This window comes from Podarcis melisellensis (assembly GCF_964234715.1).
Source record: "Podarcis melisellensis genome assembly, chromosome: Z".
In the NCBI taxonomy this organism is placed as follows: domain Eukaryota; kingdom Metazoa; phylum Chordata; class Lepidosauria; order Squamata; family Lacertidae; genus Podarcis; species Podarcis melisellensis.
In genome coordinates, this window is record NC_138547.1 from 40,042,694 (window position 1) to 40,062,802 (window position 20,109).

The following is a 20,109-nucleotide window of genomic DNA, read 5'->3' on the forward strand; positions in this document are numbered from 1 at the left end:
GGCTATGTTACTAAGTGCATTATTGGTGAGACCCTAGCGATACACCATCTTAATTTGCTTAAAGGCCTACATATAAATTAGCATGTGCACATTTACATAATTTTATTTATTTAGACAATTTATACACCACTTAATTTTTTGAAGAAAATCTCTAAGCAGTTTTACAACCTCCTAAAAATACCGCAATAATAATAAAAACTGCAGTCAACATTCCACATTTTCGAGAATTGCGGGCAACCATTAGCCAAGAGAGACTCTTAAACATCGGCTATAAACCGCAACAGCTAACATAATACCTACAAGCCGATCCAAAATATGTATAGCAGAGACCAACCAAACATGCAAATATACAAGCATGCATGTAACAGCAGCACTCTCACATCTGCAGCTATCAGGAACCTGAGCTCTTGAGATAATGCTTGAGTGTCCAGCAATGCCATTGGTCAGGGCAGGAAAACAATGTCCTGCAGCTGCCCCATGTGTCGAACTGTTGGAACTGCAGTTTGGAACTTTTTCAGCTCTGTCTCCTCTTCTTTTGCTCCCAGCTCACCTCCTGTCATCTGTTTGCTGTCAAGCCTTGGAGCTGGGTTTCCTTTCTCAGGGTTTTTCCAGGCTGCAGCTCCAATTCCACACAAGTGAATGGGGTAATGGGAAGAGGGGCTGCAATGAAGGCAACCATGGGCTTTTACTAGGGCTTTTATGGTTGAAAATAAATTATAGTCTTATTTTTTAAAATATTAATCTGTATATAAATGAAACATTCTAAAGAACCATAGAATTGGAGGGGACCCCAAGGGTCCTCTAGTTCAACCCCCTGCAATGCAGGAATCTCAGCTAAAGCATCCATGACAGATGGCCACCCAATCTCCAAGGAAGGAGAGTCCACCACCTCTCGTGGGAGTCTGTTCCACTGCCAAACAGCTCTGACTGTCAGAAAAATTTTCCTTTTCTTTTTTAGTGATGCACAAGTTGAAGCTGGCACCAGCTGTTGGGAACTGCTGGCCACAACCTTATGGCAAGAATTTTATGGACTGGGTCCGCCCAGGCTGCCCATTGGCTCCTCTTGGGCAGGAAGGAGTAGAAGAAGACTTTGTGTCCCAGGGGTACTTTGCTCTAGTTCCCCTTGCATGTTCAGACCCAGAAACCTCCCCCCTAAATAAATTCACATTTGACTCAAATTTTAGTTTTGTTTTTGGCAGAATTTAGGCCACAACTTTATCATTTACAGAAAAGTGAGTAGTTGCATAGGCTCTGGTTTGACTAGCTCCCTGCACCCTTGCAGGTAGCGCTGACCCAGAGCTCTAGCATAGGTCAGACAACACCTGAGGCAGGTGAAAAGCCTGGGAACAGACTCTGTTCACTCCCCAGATGCTCCCTTGGACTCAGGCATGGGCACAACCCCCTTTTGGGGGTTGACTAAATCAACTTGAGCTCCTGGATTTCTTTAATGGAATACCCTTCACATAGGGATGGCGAGACCGTTCTCCCATCCCTATCACATGAACCAGTGCCTATCTGCAACCTGCAATGTGGCAAGTGAAACCCAAATGGCTACAGCCAATCAGCCAAGTGGGGAAAATTCCTGCTGTGCCCCTGTCCCAATGACAGAAGACACACGATGGCATAGCAAGGACAATTGCAAAATGCCCTAAAAGTAGGGAGAGGTGGGCAGGTGTTCCGAATGCACGGGCCAAAAGAGGAAGCTCTAGGGTACGTGCATGGGCATAAATAGGTCCTTCGAACCATTTGGACTCTGTCCCATTGGCCAGATTGCACCCAGCTATGAGGGAATTACCAATCTGGTGTTGTGGTTATCCAATAGACCCACCCACAACCAGGAGGTCAGTCTCCAGGTCTCACTGCAACACATGCCCTCTTTTAGGAAGGGCACAATTTGCTTGCTTTCCCTCTGATCCTAATTTTTCTTCAGTACTGACTTTTCTCACACCTCTTAGCTCCCGGCTCCTGACTCACCTTTGACCTCTGCCCATGGCCCAACTCTACCACTAACCTGGAAGAAGCACGCCTTCCTGTGGCAGGAGGGGAAAGTGCTTTTTCTAAGACTGCCTTTGCCACTTGTGGTTTTTGGCAGTTCATTTTCAGTCAAAAGGGTTTTCATGGGTTAATTTTTTAAAATAAATCGCTTGGACACCTTCTGTTGAGTAAGCAGCATATAAATCATTAAAATAAAATTTAAAATGAATTATTCTGTTGGAACTGCGTTCATGCATAAGAGCTGCATTGTTAATTAAGAGCATGGACTGTTCTGAATAAATATATACAGAATTGTGCGGTAAATATGGGAGCTTGTGGGAGAAAAACAACAACCCTATTTCATCAGAGCTTATGGGTCATTGGGGTTTAGGGATGGGGGCAGAAATTTGATTCAGTTAGCACTTAAAGTGAGAGCTGCCTAATCCACACTTTCAGAAATAATATGTGAACCAAAGTACAGCCATTCTTCAAAATTTGCCCTCCAGAGAATTCTACAGTGCAGTTCTCTAGCCAAATAATGTATACAAAAATGCATATACTAGAGTAAAGCATGCATAAAAATGGATTTGTTGGTGAAAATAGCAATGCTTAGGAAAATTGCTTCATGAAAATGTGCATGTTGGGTGAAACTGAATACAAAAAATGCATATATTTGAGTAAATCAACATTAAAATTCTGCTGAATTTCCCCGCACAACTGATGTGAGGTTGTGCTAAGGTTGGAAAAATGAGATCCCAAATGGGAGACCAAATGTTTGGTCTCTGCTACATTTATTGAACTATGAGCAAGAGAAATAATTAGGGATTGTTGTATTCTGGTTATGCTATAACAGAGTAAAGATAGGATGCAGCAACGAGATAGAATTTAAACAAAACACTGCAGAAAATGAGATGGGAAGTCGATAAAACACAATAAAATTTTATTATGTATTGGAATTTTATGTGAAAATTGTGGAAATTTAATAAAATATATATATATATATTTAAAAAAAGGTTGGAAAAATGAGAAACTGGGATAAACTGAAATTGACACAACCACCCATTCCAATGAGGTCAGAGACAGAGGAGGTGGGGGCTACCACGGGGAATAAATGAGTGGGGGGGGGAGAGAAGAGGGTGGGCAGTGACTTTGCTGAAAATGTTTGTCTAATTACCTTGGTGATCCAAAAGTCGCACAGTGAATTAATCCAAAATAAATCCTTACTTGCCAATGTGCAAAGAAAGTGCCATGTCTGTTGGAGGAAGCCAAGCTCGATGATCTGCTGGTGAAAGGCACAGACGTTCTTTTCCTTTGATCTTTTGGGTTGCTTTTCATGCTGTCAAGCTTCAGGTGTTTGTTAAACAGGGCCTGTGATCTGTAAGTCTGTAACGTGACATTTCAGAAGCATGTGTGTGACACTAGAAACACAGCTGCCAGTGGGGGGGGGGGATGGCGTTGGAATTTGTTTTTTAAAAATGGTGTCTTGGTGCACCTGAGATGTCTGTGGAGCAGAGGAGCTGATGAAAGGAAGATCCTCGTTAAATAGCAGAGTTAGTGTGCTAAGAATAAACAGAACAGAAATTGCTATCTATGGTATTTGCAAACTGTTGAAAGCATTTGGGGGAACAGACCCCAAATAAATAAATAAATAAATAAATAGCTAGCTAGCACTGTCTTCCCCCTACAGTTCAAGGAGGCAAGAGCACCTTCCCCCGCCCCCAAGACAGGTGAGGGATGCCTGACAGCATACAGGGGTTGGTGGAGCAGTGCCCCAGTGGATCAGCTGCCACTGGGTCTACTTTGAATATGACTTGGTCCAATGCAACCCATTAGAATTGCTTTGCTATAGCAGAGCAAGGTATACGTTTGCCCAGCATCTTGCTTTACTGGTTTAGAGTGCCTGTGGTCCAGCATTCTTCTTCAGAGGCCAACTGGAAACCTCTTGCAAGCAGAGTATGAAAGCCATGCCCATATTTTTAGTTTGCTATATCTGCTGTTTGCCCAGTAACTTAGGACTCCAGTTCTCTGGATGCTGTGTAACAAAAAATAGTCTAAAACAGAAGATTAATCTTATGCTATCAAAGACAGACTGAAATCCCATAAAACAAAGACAAGGAAGGATAGCAATTCCGCGAGTTGAGAATGGAGAATTAAAGCAACCTTGTCAGATCAGACACGGGGCTTTAGCTCAGGGCCAACACAACTGCTTTGCATGCAGATTCCCAGCGGCATCTCTAGGTAGGGCTGGGAATGACTCCTGGCTGAACCCCTAGGGATCCACAGCCAGTCAGGGTAGACAATACTACTGAGCTAGATGGACCAATTGCCTGACTCAGTAAAAGTCAGCTCCCTATCCTGACTGCCATAAAAGCAGTTATTAAAATGCTGGCTTCAGTATTTAAATATTGTTTGCTAAAAGGCGTAGGAGAACAAAGAATAGAATTTACCAGGCACTGGAAAAGCATTCATGTGGCTGTAAGCATCTGTAATAAAGGCTGTACAGAGGGGCATTCAGTGCTAGGCCTACTCAGAGTAGACACATTGCAGCCCATGGGCACGACTAATGTAAATTTCTTAATTTCAGTCAGGCTACTCTGAGTAGGACTCAGATGAATACTACCCACAACCTCTGGACATGGAGGTTCAGTGTGATAATCATATCTAATAGACATTGATAGAACATCTGTTCCATGAACTTGTAGAAAATGTAAACCAGTGCTGCTGCTGCAGTGTGTGCTAATACCATTTTACAGCCTAAGGCATAGGTCCCACTGAGCCATTGGTAGTGTGGGAAGCAGGGTTGGCTCAAGCTGACTTGGAGCTGAGATTGTGGGTAAGGCTAGCATGGAGCGGAAGGGTGATATCTGCTAAGTCCCACCCCTGAGTCAGATTTCTCAGCTGTGACACTCTCTTGGGTGGCTCTGATGCTTCTGTGGGAAATTACAGTCAAGCATAACTAGCAAGCACAGGGATAGTTAATGCATGATATTGGACTCAGCTAGGTCACGCCCCTCACCTGGAAGAAAATACGTTTCCTGCTTTTTGTTCTCTTTCACAATGTAAACTCATGGAAATAGGACATGCAGTTTCATGGGGGCCTGCTACGGCCTTTCCCAGCCTGCTAGGTCCCATAGCTGTCAACGTTTTCCTTTTTTTGAAGGGAAATTCCCTTATTCCGAATAGGATTCCTCGCAAGAAAAGGGAAAAGTTGACAGCTTTGCTGGGTCCATGCCTGGGATTGGCCAACCAGAGGCCCATGTGAAAGTTGCAAGTAAAGTCCAAGCAAGAGTGCACTCTCCCTCCTGTGGTTTCTAGCCACTGGTGTTCAGAGGAATGACTGCTTTTGACTGTGGCTAATGGTCACTGATAGACTTTACTTCCATTACTTTTCCTAATTCTCTTTTAAAACCACCCAAGCTGGTAGCTATCACTGCCTTCTGCAGGAGGGAGTTCCAAAGTTGAACTATGTGCTTTCTTTTGTCTCTCCCGAGCTTCATTGGATGTCCCTGAGTTCTCTGTCCAATTCCTTCATGCCATGCATAAGCTTATGAGCTCCTATCACGTTATCACTTGCCTTTTACTTAAATTGAAGGAAAAGGGACCCCTGACCGTTGAGTCCAGTCGCGGACGACTCTGGGGTTGCGGCGCTCATCTCACTTTATTGGCCGAGGGAGCTGGCGTACAGCTTCCGGGCCATGTGGCCAGCATGACTAAGCCACTTCTGGTGAACCAGAACAGCGCACGGAAACACCATTTACCTTCCTGCTGGAGCGGTACCTATTTATCTACTTGCACTTTGACGTGCTTTCGAACTGCTAGATTGGCAGGAGCAGGGACTGAGCAACAGGAGCTCACCCCGTTGCGGGGATTCGAACCGCCGACCTTCTAATCAGCAAGTCCTAGGCTCTGTGGTTTAACCCACAGCGCCACCCGCGTCCCATAAATTCCTTAAATTAAAATTAAAATTCCTTAAATTAAAATGTCCCAAATGTTGCAACCTTTCCTGATAGAGGGATTGCTCCTTCCCCTTGATCATTTGGGTTGCTCTTTTCTGAACTCTACAGTTTCCAACTCTACAATATCCTGTTTAAGTTAATTGGCTGAAGAACTGTATTGCAAGTCTGGAGAATTATGAATTTCCTAGGATGGCTGTGTTTCAGTTGGCGTGTTTAGGAAATTGTGAATTAGGTAGGTTTGCCTATAAATGCAAATTGAATCAAATTTCCCCTCTGCCCCTACCCACTGATGTTCCATACAGTTGTATGGAAGGAAGGCTACTGTGGTTTACACATTTCTGTGGCTAATACCTTCAGTAATTGGAGGAACTTTCTGACATCTCACACTTCCAGTTGGTATCAGGTTTATGAATGCATGAAGTTCAAATAATTGAAAATTGTGTAGGGGCTTGTACTGCTATTTTTTTAAAAAAATATTAATATCATACAGCACTGTAACTTAAATGTTTTCTCTCTCTCCCTCTTCCAATTTGTAAATGCACTAAAAATGGGCCTATAACTGTTCTCTGTCCAACGTTACATAGAAATATCTAGGATAAAACCAGACTTTGCATTTTTGCAATGATATTAAATGTGCTGTTAACATCAGGAACAAGACTGTCAAAAATAGCAATAATTTTAATGGGATTAAAAAAATATATTTTAAGGAACACTTGAAATATTCCCTAATAAGGCTTGAACAGGGCTTTACCCTGATAAAAGAAATTCTGTCGTACTGCTGGACTATAGTACTGTTCCATATATGTACCATTTTTTATATTGAGGTTTCACATTATTTTTTGAGGTGGAACTGTAATTGGATTTAGCAATGAAATACGGATCTCTTTGCCATTTCCAGGGGTGAAGAACCTGTGTCCCCCCCCAGATGTTTGGCTCCAACTCCCTTCATCCCTGACCATAGGAGCTAATTCCAAGGGGCCATAACGTAATTGTAGGAGCTAGACACCCATAATGTCAATCAGCAAAGCCAGAGAGAGCCAGCTTGCCTCTGCAGCACTGCCTCTGAGAGAGAAGCAGTTCAGCTCCACCCTCCATCTCTCTGCCTCCGAGTCTGAGCCCCTCCCCACAGAAAAGGGTGCCTTGCTGCCTGTGGAGAAGAGGAGGAGCCAGCAGCGCCAGCCACCGCACACAACACAGACGTGATACATCACACGCACAAGCCTCCATGTAGTGTGTGTGACATCCCAAGCACAATATGCAACATCACATCACATTTTGGGGGGAGTCCCAAAACGTGATGTTGTGTGTTGTGCATGTGACATCATACGCACAATGCCCAGGTGTGTGCATGTGATGTCTCACGGCTGCATTACGGTGGCGGGAACCCACAATCCTGAAGGCAGGATGATGCCCCTGCCCCTGACTATTGACTCTGTTTGTTGGGAGTGATGGGAGTGCAGGGACATCTGGAAGACCACAGGATCAGGGAGTCAAATGTTCTTTTTTATAATAATTTTTATTAAATTTTCTGTTTTACAATTTCAGATAAACATTTTACAAACTTTAAAATATCCAATAACTCCCCTTCTTCTCTTTCCATGGTTCATTTTACATATCCTACATCCCTGCATTTTCTACTATAACCATTCAAATCAATTTTCCACTTTTACACCCAAAAATTATTTACTCTGTTGAATTTATCTTAACGCTGCCAGCATTTTCAACTGTACACAGTTATTTTCCACATACTCAATAAATGTTTTCCAATCTTCTTTAAATGTATGTTCTTCTTGCTCTCTTATTCTATCAGTGGTGGAGCTTCATGCTCTGGCACTGGGGGGCAGAGACCAAGCAGAGGTGTGGCTGGTGTGCGTCTAGGCGGGCAAGGCATACTGCCTGTGGGGGCATGGCGCCCAGCACGGGCAGGGGGGCAGCCGGGATCATGCTGCCAGGGCCGGTGCGCTCCCCCCGCCCCCCTCTTCCTCCACCACTGTATTCTATGTGTTAAATCTGCAAGTTGTGCATATTATGTCAATTTAAGTTGCCAATCCTCTTTAGTTGGGACCTTGCTCACGTTCCTTTTTGGGCTAACAAAAAACGGGCCACAGTTGTTGCATACATAAATAAGCTTTTCTGACACTTGGGATATCAGTCTTGGTGATCTCCAGCAAAAAGGGCTCTGTTTTTTTGGGAAAGTAGTTTTGAACATTTTTTTCACTTCATTATAAATCATTTTCCAATATACTTTTACTTTTTTACAGGTCCATCCCCTCCACCTCTTTACACTTTACACAGGTCCATTCCCTCCACCTCTTTACACTTCCAACACTTATCTGATTCTGTCTTGTAAATCTTAGCCAACCTACTCAGTGTTAAGTACTATCTATGAATCATTTTCAAATAGTTTTCTTTCAAGACTGTAAGGCTGCACTGGGCACAAGACATAGGGTATAACATACCATTTGAATCATGGGAAAAACTGTGGAAAGAGAATTTAATATTTATGGCATGCAGTTCACTAAAAGAAAATTATATGAAAATGATGTATAGATGGTATTTAACGCTGTTAAAACTTACTAGGATGTATAAAAATTCATCTCACCTATGTTGGAAATGCAAAGATAAAGAAGGTATGTTTTTTCATATGTGATGGATGTGTAAAAAGGTGAGGGGCTTCTGGGAAATGATATACAATGAAATGAAAAAAATGTTTAAAAATGCGTTTCTTAAAAATCCAGGGGCCTTTTATTAGGAATACTAGGAGATGTTTAAAGTGCCAAAGAAGCAAATGAGACTATTTATGTATGCGACCACAGCTGCCAGAATGCTACTTGCCCAGAAGTGGAAAGAAGAGAACGTCCCAACGAAAGAAGAATGGACAAATAAGATGATAGACTACGCCGAAATGGCTAAATTAACCGTGAAGGTCAGGCACCAAGATGAAGGAAAACTTAATCAAGAATGGAATTTTTTTAATAGATTACTTTAAAGAGCACTGTAAAAACATGGAAACACTAGCAGGATTGTTGTAACATATATGAACTGAAGGTAAAATTAGGATGTGAAAAAGAATTTGAAATTAAGTGAAGAAAAATAATTAGATGCAAGGGAAATAAAAGGGGTGGGAAAGGGAAATTGGGGGGTGTCAATCAATGTAAATTTGGAGATGATATGTTAAGAAAAAATGTTGTTATTAGAAAAATCGGAAATAATTTTTTTAAAAAATCAAATATTCTTTCAATGAATAACATGCTGTAAATTTCAAAGTTTCTCCCAGAGGTTAAGATCTATATTGTGTCCTATATCTATTGCCCAGTGTGTCATTGAAGCTTTAACAAGCTTGTCTTTGTTTCCCATTCTAATAATAATTGTTTCCCATTCCCATTCTAATTATACATTTTAGACAAAAGTTTTTCTTTGTTTTGCAAGAGTCCCCCCCTCCCTGAATTGTGAGCTTTGGTTCAAAAAAGCATTCTGTCTATTTAATTTAAACATATCATGTATATTGTGATATTGCAACCAGCCCGTAACTTGGCTCCTTAGGATTTCCATTGGTTTCAGTTTGGGTCCCCCCCCCCTAAAATCCAGCAGTTCCCTGTAAGTTGACCATTGTCTGTCCATATTGACTCTTTTAATTGCAATTGCTTCAACGGGAAATAGCCATAAAGGTGTTTTTCTTTCCAGCAGATTTTTATATTTCTCTGAAACTCTGTGCAGATTCTTCCTAAGAATGTGGTTTATAAAACACTTACAGATTTTTTGCCTTCCCATACCAAAGGCATGTGTGCCAGCCAATTTTTAAATCATGACCCTCTAAATCAGCCTTTCTCAACCTGTGGGTCCCCAGATGTTATTGGACTGCAACTCCCATCACCCCTAGCTAGGAAGGCCAGAGCTCAGGGATGATGGGAGTTGTAGTCCAAGAACATCTGGACTACAGGTTGAGAACCACTGCTCTAAATCTAGGATGTCTGCATTGTCCGATGCAATCCATTCTGGGGAGTCAAATGTTCAGACTGAAATAGCTCTGCTTTCCCTTGCACAATCAACCCCATTTGTTGCTTTTTGTTTCTGGCCAGAAAGGGCCCAGGGATTACTCAATCTTCCTGATGTTAAAGTAGCTGGATGCAGAAGAGGACCTGATTCCTGTTAGGGCTATGCTCCAGGTTCTGCTGAAGTCCAAACTGAGCCAGGCCAAATCTGGGTGGTTTTGAGATCCACCCAACTTGTTTGGAGACAGTTTTGGATTAGGCCAGCTGAGGTCTGGGTGTCTTGGATTGTGGCAAAGCACAAACTGGCTGCCACATCTGATAGAGCAGAGAAATAAACAAGAGCACAGAATGGTGTGGTGTGCACCCCCAGCACTTGTCCTACCAGTATAGGGGAAAAGGCACCTACATCAGTTACACAGAGAAGCTCTTTGCACCTCTCCTTTGTTCAGAACTGAAAGGAAGTTGGATGTCCAATCCTGGCATAAATGAACAATGTCATTTAGCAGTAACACACCGTCCCCTTTTTTTGTTTGCAGAGGTCATGTGTATTTATTCAGGTTGAGTGAATGAACGAACTGCAATGGCTCTTTAAGTGCTGCCCATGCATTAGGAGAAAGCCTGCCGCAGGTCTGTGCTAAGAGTCCTGTCGTAGACTTGGGTATAACCCTGTTCAGTTAATCTGTTGCATTATAAACACCTAGGTGCACCCTGAATCTGCAGTGAAGGTTCCCTGGATAGTGCATGTTAAAATGTGATCATATAATGTAATGTATATTCATAGCTATGCTTTCATGGCAGAGAGGAGGGGGATCTTGACACTGGGCTGACTTCCTCAGCAGCAGGCACATACTTGTCACCTCTAGTTCAGCTTTCGCTTTCTCACTTTCCTTCTAAAGTCAGGGGCAAGGCTTTCATTGAGCGTAATGCAGCTGGATTGCACCCTAAAGCCACATAACACAAAGCTTTGGGATATACTCTGCTTAGCTGTGATTCTGTTGTCACGTGACTTTTATTTTATTTTATTTTTTTGCAATTCCTTAACTGCAGGAAACCAACAGTGAAATCTGTTGCATCCAATAAATTAATCTCCATCACATTATAATGTGTAGCCTTAATTACAGGTACGTGTCAGTGTTGCTAAGCATCAGTCCCCAGTATTTGTTAATGTTATTACAACATATATATGTAAATGTCAGGCTTGCTGGAGGCGAAAGAGGAACGTAGGTGTCAAACCATTCCAAAATCAAACTCTTTTTTACCCAGGGATAGCAGCATCATGGGATTCTTAGTGCATTTATTGACTGGCAGAGGGAGGCAATCATTCAAAATCACAGTGACATTTTGAGAACTGAAACCAGGCAGAGTTAAATTATTTTCATTTATTTCTGACAAGTACTTTTTTGAAAAAACGACTAATTTGCAAGAAATTTTGCTAACCTCATTCTGAAATGTGTGCTTTAAAAGACTTTGTTCTTGTTCTTTCTTCTATAATCTATAAATCTATGACTGTAAGAAAAGAAACTCAATAAAATATTTAAAATAAAATAAAATAAAAGACTGTTTAGAAATTGTTTTTGCAGACTTCCTTGTAAAGTTTTTCTTTCTGGTGTATGTGAGAGAGATTGCCCCAATTTTTATTTCACTTCTGAAAAATGCACACCTCATTTTAAAGACAGAGGATCATTATTTTCCAAATTTGAGGTTCTGGAGTTTAACAGCACTGGGATGGTGTGGTGGACAGAGTGTTGGACAAAGACCTCACCAGCCATGATGCTGAGATGTTGACTCTGGTCCAGTCACTAACTCCCAGTCTAACTCACTTTACACAATAAAAGTCTTATTGCTTAGATTAAATTCTAACACTTGCTGGATCCAGGGATTAGAGGGTTCTGGCACCCACAAACTCACACCATTATACTGCAGACTTTAATTGGCCTGCTATGCCTAATATTTCTACAAATAAGTGTGTGTGTGTGTGTGTGTGTGTGTGTGTGTGTGTGTGCACCAACTGATGCCATTTGGCTCCTTGTTGAATACACATTGTTTCTAAGCAAATGCTCATAGGATTTTATTTGTAGGCACGCGTTCCTATGAACACTTGCTTTGGAGTATGAAAGCCATATGTTCTACTTAACAGAGAACAACCCTCTATTTGAAGGACAGCTCAGTCCAAGTCTAGTTTAAAGTTAAAGAACCCTAAGGAGAGGGGGGACAGGAGGGGCTTTGAAGTTGCCCATCAACAGCGGCAACAACTCTGGGCAGCTGAGTAAGCTGACGCACAGGTCACCTGGTCACATTAAATGATACTACTTTGCCCAAAAGCTTAGCATATGCAAATCTCTTTGGGTGAAGTATAAGGGTCTGCCCTTCTGTTCCAGAGTATAGGATCATCTTGCATCATGTGCCTGGCGAAAAGCGATTCTGTAACGATGCTTAATGGGTACTTGTATTTTGGTGGGTAGCTTGTCTTTCCTTCTACCTACAGTACCATATGAAATGTCCCCACTGAGTGTGTCTTTCTAGTAGAAGGTGGGATTCTGGGATGGCTACTGAGATACCCTTCTAGCTCGGATGGGGATTACAGGAGCTTGGGGGGGGGGCGCTCCTTTTTAAACAAGCATGCTTTCTGCGCATTTAGGTACTTAGTGGTGGGACAACAGGAAGAGGAGACAAGGTTGCATTCCTAACCCATTTTCCTGCATTTCTTACCCCATTTAACAAATGTGGTAGCAATGACTTCTAAGTAGATCTAAGTACATGTCCAACGCGGTGTAGACCCATTGATATTAATTGGCTTTTACTATTAATTGATTGATTGATTATATTTTATCCAACTTTTTCTCTCTCCAAGGAGCTCCTCATTTAATCTGTAAAACAACTTATGATGTAGGTTAGGCTGAGAGGCAGCGACTGGCCTAAAGTCACAGGCTTTATGGCTGAGTGGGGATTGGAGTCCCAGTTTCCTATGTCCTAGTTTGACACTGTACACCACACTTACTCTCCAAGGACTGAATTTCAGTGGGTCTACTCAGAGTATGCTGGATACAACCCTAACTTAGTCCATTTTAACTCAATAGGACTCAATTCTGATCAGACTTTTATATGATCGTGCTGTAATACACTATGGAAGTTACCTGTCTCTATCTGAAGAGAGCAAAGCGGGGAAAGTAATTTGCAAAGCTACACTTGAAAATCATCCTAGCATAACATCATCATTACAATTATCTGTCATAAGATTTAGTTCAATTACTTTAAGGGAAAAAAAATTGCTCTCTTGTCAAGATGGCCCTTCTTGTACTGGGATTTGATACTCCGAGGAAAGGTTAAGAACTCCCCCCCCCAGCATACTAATTCCTTCATTAACCATTGTCGGACAGCTTTCACATCTCATAATTTTCCCAGTTTCCTTTTGGTTCTCTAGTGCTCTAACCCCAGGGAACCAGAAAGCATTGAGTGCTCAAGGGAACAAAAACTTCAGGAATATGAAGCGCTGCATATTTATAGCCCATAATATGGAAGGGAAGAAAGAATCTTTAAAATGTACATGGTAATTTTGAAATAATTGAATAAGCAGAGTAATCGCTATCATGTAAGTGATTATACACAGCCTTTTACATTCGCTTTGCAGAGTGGTATGCTGGTACTAAGATGCTCAGGGTGGGAAAGAGGGGGGTGGAGTGGAAGTTGTCTTATAATAAAGCTTCCATTTGAAATGTTGATTGGGAGTGGGAAGAAAAATGCAGCAGACACCCCTCTTTTCTGGGAACACGGCATTCTTTCTAAGTGGTTACCAATGTTCTCATTCTTTGAGTCCAGTGGGATGCCCAGGGGGCAGAGGAATCTTCTTTAGACCAAGTCAGACCAATGGCCCATCCATCCAGCTCAGAATTGTCCACACCAAGCGTGGGAAATATATGGCCTTCCAGATCTTGATAAACAACAACTCCCATCCCTGGCCATTGGCAATGCTCAGGGGTGCCGACTTGGGCCCCAGATCATGGGTGCCCAGTGTCATCAACATAACATGATATCACCCCTGGAAGTGATGTCAGATGCCCTGTGAGGTCTAGGATGCCAATTTCAAGGCCCTTGGACATCGTGTCCAAGGCCCCCTGAGGCCTCAGACAGGACCTGGAAGTCACATCCAAAGCCCCACAGAGCAGATACTGAACACCCACAACAAAATTTTGTGGGTGCTCGGGCTCCCAGGGCTCCCTGGAGTTGGTGCCTGTGGCTATTCTCCTGTCATCCTTTGCAAGCACAGCCAGTGGCCATAGGTGATTTATTTATTTTTTATTTATTGAATTTATATACCGCCCTATACCTGGAGGTCTCAGGGTGGTTGTAGTTCAGCAACATCTGGAGGACCAAAGTTTCTCACACATGGTGTGCACTGACTGGTAGTCAGTTAGGGTTCTCGTCAAGCCTTACCTGGAGATACCTGGTATTCAACCTGGAACCTTCTGCATGCATAGCCAATTGTCCACTACTGAACTACAGCCCTTTCCCTCTAGCCTTATAGCAGGGAACAACCTGTGGTGTTCCAGATGTTGTTGGACTCCAAATCCCATCATCCCTGGGTCCATTTTGGCTGGGGATGGCTTCTGGAGTCCAACAACATCTGGAGGGCTCACAGTCCTTGCTCAACATCATGGGGAGGAGTCACATCTCTGGTCCCTTGGTCTAAAGATACACAGGGCCTCCACTTTGCTTAAGCAAGTCTGGGCAGTGCCTGGAAAGGTGGCTGTCATGCTCAATGCTGAGCTGGTTACAGACATGGCATCCTCAATGATGAGTCAGATGCTCCACAAGTTGAAGACTGTGAGGAACTGAAGAGCCTCTGCAGCCTTCAGAGGAGAAGTTGAATCCATCCCACAGCCCCTGAGAATACTGGTGCACAAAGATTCTGGTCCTGACTAAAGAACATCAACATAGCATATATCTAAGTATCCAAAGTCATGATGCTACTCAAGAGTAAAGGGTGTACTTGTGAATAATGGGTCCATTTATGACTAAGCAATCACTGGAACTCATTCACTCCCAACAACTGTGATCTAGGAGGCCTGATTATACAAGATTTTCCTCTAGAGTCATCCACTTGCTGGAGGAAAAAACCCAGGTCTCTGACTCCTTGCACCTGATTCCTAGTTTTGGTCCTTGGTTGTGTTGTAATCTGCTGAGTCCCCTATTGACTGTGGACTATTGCCTGATTCTGTCGCATCACCAGTGCTGAAGTAGCATTGTGAGAGGTGTCTTCTTGTCATTCACTTCAAACATCCAAATGCCTTAGGCAATTGAATGTTATGCAGAACCAGATGCCTGTGACTAGCTTCTGAGTTTGCACTGTCAGTTGCATGATGGTGACTTCTTGTGGACTATAGGAACTATTCATCGTGTTAAAAAGTGGGTATTCTCAAGTTGGGCCCAGGGGCGGAGGAAGAGGGGTGCGGTGGGCGTGGTCCACCCCGGGTGTCACCACTGAGGTGGGTGACAAAATGCCAGGCAGCACTCACCGCGGGGTCTGCAGCATGCCCAAGCCACATGTCTCCCTTGGGAGAGCTGCAGTGGCTTGGGCACATGCAGGCTCCACGCTGCCAAAACTGTCTGCCCGCTGCCTCCCCACCACCTGTAGGGTGGCTGAGTGGGAGGAGGCAGGCAGACTCCGGAGGCCCTGAGGTGTGCCCCGCCCCTATGGGTGGCTCGCCCCACCCCAGGTGCCTGAGCAGCTTCCTCTGCTGCTGGTTGGGCCAACCTGAAATTTCTGGGAACAAATCTTCCATTGTTCACTTGTCTCTCTCATTTCTTCTCTGTTTCTGCTGTGGAGAAGTTTAGGTTGTACACTCATGCATTGCAAAGTACCATGGGCGTCAATAGTGCAATATAAGTAATGATGCTTCCTGAAGCCAGTTCTATTTCTGTCCCTTGTTGTTCAGAAAACTATTTTTTCCCCTTTTTCTTTTTAAGAAGAGGTGTGTTTGGTGATTACCCCTACATCTGTGAAACTCCTCAGTTGTCTCATCTAAGTGCAAAGCACCGTGTTTTGAGGTAGGATCTCATAGACATGATTAAGGAGGCGTTGGGATAATTTTAACTCTATAGACATGATGGGTATACAATTTATGCTGTTCATTTTTGTAGGCTGCAGTGTTACTGTTGTTAACAAGCAGAGGCAGTTTAGAAACCGAAATGAGCAAACCCAAGAGAGTGGCTAACTGCAGGCGTTAAAATCCTGAGTAAGATATTGAACGTGTCCTGACCCAATACAAATATGTCCTTTTCCAGAGGATTTGCAAAATAGGGGATCTAAAAGCAACACAGTGGTACCTCAGGTTAAGTACTTAATTCGTTCCGGAGGTCCGTTCTTAACCTGAAACTGTTCTTAACCTGAAGCACCACTTTAGCTAATGGGGCCTCCTGCTGCCGCTGCGCCGCCGGAGCACAAATTCTGCTCTCATCCTGAAGCAAAGTTCTTAACCTGAAGCACTATTTCTGGGTTAGCAGAGTATGTAACCTGAAGCGTATGTAACCTGAGGTACCATTGTACTGTATATTGATTGCATGTACAACTGGAAGGCAGGAAAGCACAGTGGTGAGTGAGCAGTGGTGAAGTGTGGGCAGATAGAGTTGTATGTGCCAAAGGGATAGGGGAGAAATTTGGTCCAGTTCACATTTTAATGTGAAACCCTCTAATTTGCACTAAAATGCAGCTGTCCTTCTGAATTCACCCTTCTCTGAATTTTGCAGTGAGGTTCTTCAATGAAACAATGTTTTTAGAAACGTATTTATTGTGAGAATGCATGCTTAAAAATGCATATATTCATGAAAGTAACATAGAAAAATGCATTATATTGCAGAAAACTGCTTGCAAATTTGTGTTTATTAGGGAAAATTGCTGTGATGGGACGATGAGCTGCTTGTGCGTAAAATGCAAGTCCCTCAGAGTTTGATCAGGTTTTCAAACCTCTGCCTGTGACGGAGCCCCTCCAGCATGGCTGCGTCAATCACTAGTAGAATCCGAAAGTGGCTGCTTTCGGAATCGTTTCCAACATAAAAGCTCTTTAACGGAAACACGTCGTCTGGCCTCTCGGCGTGACAGTTTCCGGCGAGGTGTGGGTGTCCCTATAGGAGGTCCTGAGACCTCCCCACTGTTTTCGCTGGAAGCGTCTCTGAGCCATCCCTCCGACTCACTTTCCCTTGGAGTTCTTGCTCGCCCTCTACTGGTTCCCTCTTCCGCTGCTACTCCTCTCTCAACCTCAGTGAGCCTTTGCGCCCCCGGCGCTTTAGATGGCAGTTCCCTGACATCCACCTCCCCTCCAGGGCCCCCTTCACCCCCTCCCGTCTCCTCCCCTACTGGCGGTGAGGAGGTAAAACCCCTGAAAGAACCTCCTTCGTCTTCCGACGTCGCGAACACTTCCCTCCACTTGTTGCTGTCCCTACTCTCTCGGTAATCTTCGTCATCGGAGTCCACTCCCTCTTCCAACTCCGACTCCGCGAACCCTTCCATTTCCTCTTCCTCATCGGTGGTGCCGAAATACTCCCTCCTAAACCTTGCTATCGGCTGAGGTTTCCTCGGGAACCTTTGGTGGAACGTTTCTGTTAAAACCTCGTCATTGACTTCCTCTGCATTCACCCAGGTGTTTTCTGACTCCGGTTCCCCTTCCCACGCCACCAAATACTCCACCTGATTTCCCTTCCACCTGGAATCGAGGATTTCCGCTACATGGTTGCGGCGTTCCCTCTCTTCCAAGGCTGGTCCCCTGACGTACTCCCCTTCACGTCCCCCCCTGTATGGTGACAGTAACGACCTGTGGAACACTGGGTGCAATTTCATGTGGTTGGGTAATCGGAGTTTGAAAGCTACCGGGTTGACCTGCTGAATGACCTCAAAGGGTCCCAATCTTCTGGGCCTCAATTTCTTACAACCCCCTTTGAACGGCAACCCTTGGGTTGACAACCACACTTGATCCCCCACCCTTATGGTTTCACCTTCCCTTCTGTTCTTGTCTGCCTGCTTCTTATATTGTGCCTTAGCCCTTTCTAAGTTGAGCTGGAGCTGATGATGGATCGCTTCCATCTCTTCTACAAAATGTTCAGCCGCTGGGACGCTCCATCTCTCCCCTCCTTCCCCTGGAAATGCCCTGGGGTGACACCCGTAATTAGCCAAAAAGGGACTCATCCCTGTGGACACATTCTCCGCATTATTGTAGGCAAATTCTGCCAACGCCAACTTTTCGACCCAATCGTTCTCTCTGTCATTGACATAACACCTCAGATATTGTTGAAGAATGCCATTTGCTCTTTCCGCCTGCCCGTTGGTTTCAGGGTGCCGGGCAGTTGAAAAATTGACTTCCACGTGCAGCAAGCTCATGAGCTTCCTCCAGAACCTGGAAGTAAATTGTTTGCCGCGATCTGAGATCACCCTCAAGGGAGCCCCGTGCAACCTAAAGATGTGTTCTACAAACAACTTCGCTGTTTCTTCCGCTGTGACTGCATGTGAGCATGCTACAAAGTGGCACATCTTAGTTAACAGGTCTACTACTACCATGATGGCTGTTTTCCCCTTGGACTTTGGCAGATCCGTCATAAAATCTATTGATACCGCTTCCCAAGGCCGTTCTGGTGTGGGTAATGGTTCTAATAACCCTGCCGGCGCCCTTCTTTCCCCTTTGGCTCGCTGACATTGGTCACACCCTCTTACATACTCCCTTACATCTTCCCTCACCTTAGGCCACCAAAATTCCCTGGTAACCAACCACATGGTCTTGTGTTGTCCAAAATGTCCCGCCGTGGGGCTATCATGCAACTGCTTGAGTACTCTCCCCCTCAATTCACCTTCGGGTATATACAGTGCCCCTTTGTAATACAATGCCCCATTTCTTTCCTCAAAACCTCCGGGGCTCTCGCCCTCCCCCCTGAGACCTCTGAGCTTATCCTGGGCATATTCATCATTTTCCGTTTCCTCTACCAGTTCTCGTTGCCCCACCAGCGCCGCCCCACACACCCAGCGGTCCTCAGGGATGACATGTCTCTCTTCGATCACCCCCTCCCCTTCCCAATACTCTGGTTTGCGTGAGAGCGCGTCCGCCCTGACGTTTTCTGGGCCTGGCACATAACAAATTTCAAAGTTGAATTTGGAGAATTCCTGTGCCCATCTCACTTGTCGTTGGTTGAGCACTCGAGCTGTTCTCCAATACTCTAAATTCTTGTGGTCGGTGCACACTTGCACCTTGTGTTGTGCCCCAATTAATAAATGTCTCCACCTCCGGAATGCTTCGTGAATGGCAAGTAGTTCCCTGTCATACACCGTGTAATTCCTCTCGGATTTATTCAGCTTCCGCGAGAAGAAGGCACACGGTCTCCACTCCGACGCACTTCTCCCCGGTTGAAGAAGGACCGCCCCTACCGCCCGGTCGGATGCATCGGTTTCCACTCTCATGGGTTTTCGTAAATCCACATGCAGAAGTTGTTCTTCCGAGGCGAAAGCCCTTTTCAGTTCTTCAAAGGCTCGATCCGCCTCTACCGTCCAAACAAATTTCTTCTTGCTGCTGAGGCAGTCGGTGATGGGCGCCGTCAAGTGGGCAAAGTTCTTGATGAACTTCCGATAAAAGTTCCCAAACCCCAAGAATCTTTGCACGTCCTTCTTGGTCTTCGGTGTCTTCCATTCCAGTACCGCTTGGACCTTGCCTGGATCCATGGCCAATCCCTTGTCTGACAAGCGGTACCCCAGGAATTCCACCTCCTTGGTATGAAACTGGCACTTCTCCAGTTTCACCCACAGCTGGTTGGCTTGCAGCCTGCCCAACACTTCTCGAACGTCCCTCACATGCTGTTCCTCATCTTCCGAATACACCAACACGTCGTCTAAAAAGGCCACACAATTCTTGTAGAGCAAAGGTCCCAGAACGTGGTTTATAAAAGCTTGAAAACACGCGGAGCCCCCTTGTAGACCGAAGGGCATAACGAGGTATTCAAAGGCTCCCAAAGGGGTAAACATGGTGGTCTTCCATTCATCTCCCTTCCTTATGCGTATCAGATTGTACGCCCCCCGCAGGTCCAGCTTTGTAAAAATCTTTCCCTTCCTTACTCTGGTCAAAATGTCATCAATTCGGGGCATAGGGAAAGCCAGGGGCTCTGACACTGCATTGAGGGCCCTAAAGTCACACACCAGTCTCGGTTTGTCTGTGTTC

At 44.4% G+C, this 20,109-nt stretch overlaps 1 protein-coding gene across 3 annotated transcripts in view; it reads left to right on the top strand.

The window, feature by feature from the left end:
• Window positions 1-20,109, top strand: part of IL1RAPL2 (interleukin 1 receptor accessory protein like 2) — a 491,998-nt gene that overhangs the window by 7,051 nt on the left and 464,838 nt on the right. The window contains exon 1 of one of the 3 annotated variants that reach the window (XM_081897610.1): window positions 15,877-15,967. The exons of the other annotated variants lie outside the window; for them this stretch is intronic. The gene's annotated coding sequence lies outside the window, so the exon portion shown is untranslated. Of the gene's footprint in view, window positions 1-15,876; window positions 15,968-20,109 lie in introns of those variants that run through there. 3 annotated transcript variants of the gene reach the window in all.